We start from the raw sequence: 9,209 nt of genomic DNA, 5'->3' as shown, positions 1-9,209 counted from the left end.
GCCCGGGCGTACCCGCGGATGCGGGCATAAATTGCATCCCTAATATATATATATATATATATAGCCATCAAATGTGTGTACATATATATACACACATTTTGATGGTTGATTGTTGCCTGTTGTTGATGGCTTAACTGGGTGATGGCTGATAAAAACTTGAAATGGCTGGCACCTTCAAGATTGATGAGTGATTGGTACTTGAAATCGTCTACAATAACTTCAAGTTGATGGCTTGATGCTCAGCCCATGATCATCTACAAAGTTCCCATAGAAAAACTAATTCCATATCATGCAATATCAAATTACGTGGAAATAAATAACTTTTACATTACATTTGTTTCTCAAAAAAATAAAAAATTTGGTTCATAATAATGTTTGGCTCTAATTTTTCTTTTCCCAGAATTCTGAAGGTAGATTATACTTGGAAATAACCGCGCGTTAATTTGAATCAGCTTCAGCCACAAAGTCTTATACTGCATTAACTTTTAAGTAATAACATTTCCTTTCAATTCTTGACAAGAACCACCAAGGAACTAATTCCAAATTCACTTCACATTCTTTATAAACATATTAAGACAAATAAATACCAATACCAATGACTATAATGTTTATGAACTTTTTTAGTTTAACTTATCAAAAACAATCAAACCTTCTAGAAAGTGAGAATATATATATATATATATATATATTCAAATATATTATATATACGCCAATCTCCTTTGCTTAAAATAACTAAAAGCACCTCTGGATTTCTTATATGCATATTATTATTTATAAAAATTAAATAATTAAAAAAGAAAGATGCATATTTAAATTTCTACCAATTAGTATATATTACTAAAGGTTACTTTATATTTTCTTCAATGCTTCAAAAAATAAATATATCATTCAAATAGATACACTCAAGCAGAATATGGTACCACTAATCATCTTCAATTATTCCTAGATTATTAGTTTTCATAGGAAAATGATTCAGAAAAAACAAAAAAAAATCAAAGTGAACCAAACAGACCGCAATCGACCAAATTAGACCGAACGGACCAAAGGAACTAAATGGGTGGACCGAAGTGGATTATTTCGACCAAAAGACCGATGTAGACCGAAGTGGACTGTTTGGACCAAATGGACCAAAATAGACCAAAATGTTATGCTGATGTGGCTCAACAAAAATCTAATAGGAGTGCTAAGTTTCATTTTGAACTTTATATATATATATATATACTAGTATATTCCCGTGCGATGCACGGCTTGATGAAGATTCATATATAAGCTAAATTTTTAAAAAATAATTAAAATAAAATTATCAATTAAATAGTAATAATAAATTCTAAAATATGTAAGTAATTTTAATAATAAAAAAAATTATTTAAGCTCTAATTTTTTAGAGTTTGGACTTTATCAATGTTTATCTATTTTACATTTTAAAATTTTCTTTGTGTTTTGTGTTAATTTCTTAATATGAGATATGGAATGATTTTGTAAGGACTAGATTTGAGTTTCTAGCTCAAAAGGCGGATGGACTTAGACCCAAAAGCCCAAGACAATAATTTGCAAAGAATGGGTTGGAAAACTGGGCTAAAATGAGTTGGACAACGAATTAGGTGGGTTCAAATGACAAGAAAAAGAAAATGGACAAATTTTAACTACAGAAAATCGTTCTCGGCAAGGTCCGAGGAGATCAGTTGTTATATATTACTCTTAAGTTTGATTACAATTTTGATTCCTAATTGCTTCAGTATTTCCTTCTTGATTTCTCTATCCCCTTCCCCCACTACTTCCTTCTTCTTTTATACTCTCTTCCCTTTCATCTTTACCCTTCACATGCAGGCCAGATGGTTAGTCTTAATACTTGTCCCATCAAGCATCAGCACATTCCATAAGTCTTTATGTAGTAGTTGTAAGTAAGGTTATCAAAATCGGAATTCTACGTAGAATCGTGGGAGGTAGGTAGGATCGTGGATTGTAAGATCAGATCGTGGATCGTAAGATCAGATCGTGGATTGTAAGATCCTACCTATTTTCAGATTTTAAACAAAAACCTATTAATAGTGACTTTGTATGTTATATAATCACTTAAAATATGAATCTATCCATTAAAAAAAAATTGCATCATAAAATGTAATTTGCACGCACTACATTGTTCTTATGTCATTCTAACGAAACAAAATATATATAACTTTTAACATAATGTATTTAAAAATTTTAGTACATGTTTAATTAGCAACTAAGTACTAAAATATTATCTACACGTATGGAAAAAAAATTTCAAATTCTAAGTTCCAAATCCAAAATAAGTTAGGCTAGTTACCAAAAAGCTTAAAGGCAGCGATGGCTCGTAGCAACATCATTGAAAGGGCTGAGAGGTGTTAGGTTTTTGACAGAGGACTGAAGAGGTGAGGGACTAAGGTGCTAGAGCTGAATGTTTCTAAATATTTTAGGTTTTGTTTTTTAAAACGTTAAACTTAAGAAAGCTTAATGGCAGCGATGGCTCACCATTGAGAGGGTTGAAAAGTGCTGGGTTTTTGACAAAGGACTGAGAAGGCACGGGACAGAGGTGCTGGAGCTTAGTGTTTCTAAATATTTTAAGTTTTGTTTTTGAAACGTTAAACTTAAGTACTATAGGTTTTTTTGAAATTTTATGTTGACATAGGGGTAAATTTGGGACTTCAATTCATTATTGGGCTTCTGATAACCCGTTGGGTTTGTGAGTTTTGGTGGATTATCTTACCCAAATGAATCCCACTTAAAAAAAAAAAAAAAAAAAAAATCAAGCCAAATGGTAGGATCGGTAGGATCCCATACGATCTTACGATCCTATACAATCTTACACGATCCTACATACGATCCTACCATTTTTGCAATTCTACTAAGATTTTAAACTTTTTGGTGAGGTGAGATCATAAAATCATGCGATTTTACGATCCGGATCGCGATTTTGACAACCATGGCTGTAAGGTTAAAAATCATTATTCAAGCATCATCTTTACATTAATGCAGCCAGAAAGTTAGCTACAGAGCATTTAATGCGGTGGTAGTAGCTTTCTCCTTAGATATTTTAGGACTTCCTCATGTCCTATGTTTCTGTAATGCCTATCCGTACCAACAAAATTTCCTAGAACGTTCTCTTGGACGACAGACCATCTCTCTTGACGTCGGCCTTAATTAGTCGAGGAGGCATTCATCCTTGGCCCACCCTCCTGGACCATTATGACCAAAACTAACTTCTTCATTTACTAACACGGACTCCCTTGACAATGTTTACTCCTCCTCGGACGACCTCTCAACCTCGGCTTGGGCCTCAAGCCTAATATCCCTACAAGTTTGATCGTTCTTATTAGGATTATGTTTAATCTATGCCTTAGCCAACACAAATAATAATAAACAAAATAGTTCTTCAATACATATTTTTTCCTAGTGTAGTCTAATTAAAAAAAAAAAATCAACACACTTGCAAATTAGATACATAATCAAAACATACACAAAGAGTTCAAAATTTGAGAATATATATTAAAAAAAAATACATAAGAAAACAAGAACTTAAATGAGTGTCCATTGTTTTGCTTCTTTATAGTAAATTCCTTTGACATAATATCCTTCATGCAAATTCATTAGTGAAGGACAATAAATAAAGACTTAGGTTCAAGTTACACTTGGTGTAACTTTAAGTAATGTTACACCATTCAATATTCTTTAATTGGATGTGAATATTGACAAATCTACCATTAAATTACATTATCTTCATATATTCTCCATGCTTACAAAATTTCAAAGTGATCAAAGATTAATAGCCATATCATCAATCAATTTTTAAAATTCAAGTTTTTGTAGTTTAAAATAATGCATAAAAGATGAATGTATGGATCAAATGGTAAATAACATCTGATTAATATGAAAATTAGCATGCATGTTAAAAACATATAGAACATGTAATTCAACGATTGAATTTTCAAAAGATTAATTCAATAACAAATTATTGGGTGATGTAACATTGCTTAAAGTTACACCAGGTGTAACTTGAACCTAACTCATAAATAAGATGAATTTATTAGATTAAAACATAAGTGTAAGTTGCATCTTAGGGAAAAAAAAAAAAGTGAAAAAAATACAATAATGTGGGGTGTATGGTGTGGGATTTAATTATAGAGATGATTTTTTGGTTAAGAATGATTATATCAAAAAAGTTGTTGCTTAATATATATATATATGTGTGTGTGTGTGTGTGTGTGGGGGGGGGAGGGGGGGGGGTTAGGTTCAAGGTTGTAACTCTAAGTAATGTTACACCACCAAATAACTTGTTATTGAATTCATATTTTGAAAATATCATCGTTAGATTACATATTCTATATGTTTTTAATATGCATACCAATTTTTATACCAATCAAATGTTATTTATTATTCGATCCATAAACTCATATTTTATACAATATTGTAAACTACAAAAACTTGAATTTAAACAATTTATTGATAACATAGCTATTGATCTTTGATTATTTTGAAACTTTGCAAACATGGAGAATATACAAAGATAATGTAATCTAACGGTTGATTTGTCAAAATTTGCATTCAATTAAAAAATATTGAGTAGTGTAACATTACTTAAAGTTACACCTGGTGTAACTTGACAAGAGTTACATTGTTCGTAGACCATAGATTTGTAATTGATCTAATGGTTAAAAAATAGCATTAAATACTAATTGATTTACATCTCATTCACTTAATTAATAGCAATTTTGTTTTTCTCTCCTTATTTATTATTTAAAACTTTTTACATATATTCCTTTTTTTGCCAATGACTTTACAAATATATCTGCAATACTTTTGTTTTGTTTTTTAAGTTTTTTCTTTTCTTTTTTTGAGTTTGTACTATTTTTTTTTTCCTTCTTTTAAGCCGGTCATACTCTTATAGTCTTATCAATTGTGAATATATACTCTGTCTCCTTAAAAATAAATAAATGGCTAAGTTTTATCAATTGTGAATATATACTTATATCATTTTCTTTTCTTCTTTACATTGGTAATACCCTAATAATTGTGAATATTTTCTTTGCCTTCTTATAATATAAAATAAATAAATAAATTGCTGGATGCTGTTTAATGAAGCTTTAAATAATAATTCTCTAAAAAAAGATTTTAAATAATAAATAAGGAGAGAGAAACAAAATCGCTATTAATTAAGTGAATAAGGTGTAAATTAATTTGCATTTAATGCTATATTTTTAGCCATTAGATCAATTAGAAATATACGGTTTAAAAATGGTGTAACTCTTGTCAAGTTACACTTTGTGTAACTTGAACCCATCTATATATATATATATATAAAAGTTCTGAAATTTTTGATAAAAAACTATTAGTTGGAGTAGAATTTAAATTTCTAAAACTTAGATGATAAATTTTTATCTAAATTAAATTATTGTTAAATCTTATCCTTTAGTCAAGAGTTTTGTAGCTTAATATCTTAACTAGCCTCTGAGTACGCGCTCACACGCGTGCTCAGAGGTTCTTCTTTGTTTTTGGGTAAGGGTTAATTTAGAGTATCCATTATAATTTTGGATCATTATATTTTTCAATTACAAAAATACCTAGGGGTGTGTTGAAAAATCATTTCACCACACATTATACTCATCACACCCCTAGGCTTTTTTTTTTTTTTTTTTGGAAAATGTAGTGATTCAAAATTATAATGGATACTATAAATAAACCTTACCTTAAAAAAAAAAAAAAAAAAAAAAAAAAAAAAAAAAAAAAAAAAGGGCCTCTGAGCATGCGCATAACCAATAAATCATTTATCCAAGTAAGTTAATTCTTGTTAACTATAAATATCAATTGGAATGATATTACCAATATTCTGCCGTAATGCACATTGAAAAACATAATAGTAAAAGTTTGGATTGATTTCCAACCAAATACAGTAGCAAATCAGATATGTAAAGCATCATCTTTCAAACACTCAGACCTAGTACAAAAATCAAGTGAAAATGTAATGGCCTAATGGACCAATCGGAAGCAAGAGCAACTGAAGTTAATTTTTTTCATTAATGTTTAGACAATTTTGCATACCTTTTGTATAATGCCATCAATGAACAGAAGCAACAATTAAACGCAAAAAGTTGTAACATTTAAAATTTTCTAAGTTCTAACCACAAAATACAAATATAATCCCAAAGATATTAGGAGTGAGAATTTTATCTTGTATAGGAACGAAAAAGTAAAAGAAAAAGTGTGTGAGAGAGAAAGAAAGAGATGTGATACTGGTTGCAAATTGCTGTCTTCAATCACAACCTTTGCACCAAACCAATTGAAATTCCTCATTGAAAACCACTGAAAGAGAATCAAATAAACACCAACTTCATATCAGAGGAGAAAGTGAATAATTAAATTATTATTATTATTTTTTTAAAGTTATCAACCTGGATTGGAGATGTAAGCCCCATAAGTATATTTGTAAGCGGTTCTTTGTAAAGAAAGAGAAATAGATGTCCATATAAAACAAAAAAGAAATAGATCAATGTGTGTGGGACTGGTGACTTTTTTATGGGATAAATCTTCAATTTGCAGAAGTTATCCTTGAGTAGTTTTGGTTAATTTTAAATTTTAAATTTCAATTTGAGAATGGTGAGACATGTGATGATAACGGGGTGAAAAGGGGAAAAAAAAACATATAATATAAATGGGTTAGCGGGAGAGAAGAGAGGAATTGTGTGTTATTTAACTTGTTTTTCTAATTTTGTTTTAAAGAAAAAAAGGGCACAGTTGTTTAGAATAAGTGGGTTAGTGGGAGTGTTCCTATTTTGTAGTAAATATTTTTTCAAATTTATCTAATATTTAGGAGTTTTTAAATTAGTAATTTTACATGTCTAACCTTATTATTTAAGATTTACAAACAGGTAAATTTGAGAGTATTTTAGGTATCGAAATTGAGGAATCCAAAAAGAGAAAACCCTTTAAATAGTAGTGTAGATAAAATATTAATTTAATAAGATGTAACTTGAGGGGGGAAAAAAAACAAAAACAAAAATGTGAGTTGTGTGGTATTTAAGTTTAAAAAAATTTGACAATACACTTTTAGTTTTATTTAAATAAAACAGTTGTTAAATGTTATCCCTTAATTTAAGGAAATATGTCCTAACAAATAATATAAATTAATTTACTAATTAGTTGTTCTTAAAAATTTGATAATATATAGACTTTTAGTTGGAGTAGATGTCAAAATGTAGTTTTTTATTTATTTATTTTTTTTAAATAAAAATAAAAGGTGGGTTGTTGTCTGGGATTTAGTTTAGAATTTTTTATAAAAAACTTTTAGTTTGAAAAGAATTTAAATTTGTTAAATTTTAAATGATAAGTTTTATCTAAATTAAACAATTTATAAATATTATCCATTAATTTAAGGGATTATATCATAACAAATAATATAAAATTAATTTATTAATCAGTTATTCTTAAAATATTGATAATAGACTTTTAGTTAGAGTAGAAGTCAAAAGGTAGGGTTTTTTTTTTTTGAAAGAAAACATGGGTTGTTGTTTGGAATTGAAGTTTAGAATTTTTTATAATAGACTTTTAGTTTGAATATAATTTAAATGATAAAGTTTACTTAAATTAAACTATTATTAAATATTATCCCTTAATATTTTGGAAATATATCCTAACAAATAATATAAAATTAATTTACTAATTAATTAGAGTAGCCACTTGACGCCTTAATTTGAGGAAATGTATTCTAACAAAAAATATAAAATTAATTTTCTAATTAGTTAGCCTAGGCATGAAAATTTGCAAACATGTTAAGAGCATATAGAACATGTAATTAGTTAGAGTAGCCACTTGGCGCCTTAATTTGAGGAAATGTATTCTAATAAATAATATAAAATTAATTTACTAATTAGTTAGAGTAGTCACTTGGCATGAAAATTGACATACACGTTAAGAACATATAGAATATGTAATTCAATGGTAAGATTCTCAAAATATGAATTCTATAATAAGTTTTGAGTGATATAACATTACTTAGAATTACACCAAGAGTAACTTCAACATGGTAAACAAGTCAACCGCACAAAAATCAAGAATGAGAAAAATCCCTCCAGCAAAACAGAAGTTCAGAACCCTCATGATGAGAAAACAAGTGGGGAAGAAAGTAGAGGTTGCAAGCGGATCCGGATCCTCTCCATTTCAAAGTGGAGAGGAGAGTGTCCATTTTATGGACATGATTAATTTGAAACATATCTAGGGTCTAAGACGTGCCACGTCAATTAAAATGTTTAAAACTTAGGCGTAAATACATTTTTAGTCCCTACATTTTGGGTTTTTTTTCATTTTGGTATATACATTTTCATTTCACCACTTTTAGTTTCTAAACCAATTAATGCGTGTTATTTTAGTCATTTTCGTCAGTCAACAGACGAAAATAACTGAGATGACTAACGGAGGGATTAAAATATTATTAAAAATTCACTATAGCACTCATCAGATAAAATAATAAAAAAAAAAATCAAACCTTCTTAAGTTTTTAACAAATTTAAAATTGAAAAAACAAAATTAAAATCCAAAAATACATCAAGATTTATGTTCATCTTCAACAAGAACACCAAAGAACACAAACCTAGATTTTAAACATAAGAACACATGCCCAGATTTACTTGCATTTTCTTGCCTTTTCTTGTCAACCAAACACAAACACAAATCAATCTCCAGCAAGAATAGAAACACAAACCTAGCAGCAGATCTTTTCAAATTTTCTCAAACCACAAAACCTAGATATACAAAATCACAACTTAAACCCAGATTTTCTCATCTTTCAATCAACAACGAAACCTCCAGCAAATAAAATTTATAAACCCAAGAAAATTCAGCATAAAAACACCATAAAAAAAAAATCATAAATTCCAAAGCCCCCATCCTCAAACCCAAGCAAAATCATTTCTTAGTTCGTTTTTAGTAATTGTTTGGTTGCCAAGAAAATGAAAGAATAAAAATTTGGACAGTGAAGGAGACAACCTAACTTTTGCCATTCTAATCGTGCCGCAGGTTCAGGCCTCAGCCTCACCAGACAGTTACCATCTTTACCACAGATATACACCGACGGTCAAGGAAGCTTTCTCTTCTCTTTTCCTCTCTCTTTCACCCTGACCAACCAAAGCTGAGAAGCTAACACGATCTTTGATCTACAAACCAATCTCATCGTCGTCGCCTCCTTCAGACCCACCCAC

Source organism: Quercus suber, unplaced genomic scaffold (assembly GCF_002906115.3).
Source record: "Quercus suber isolate HL8 unplaced genomic scaffold, Cork oak 2.0 scaffold_7, whole genome shotgun sequence".
Taxonomy (NCBI): domain Eukaryota; kingdom Viridiplantae; phylum Streptophyta; class Magnoliopsida; order Fagales; family Fagaceae; genus Quercus; species Quercus suber.
The sequence above is the reverse complement of the archived record's forward strand: the minus strand, read 5'-3'. Positions refer to the sequence as shown.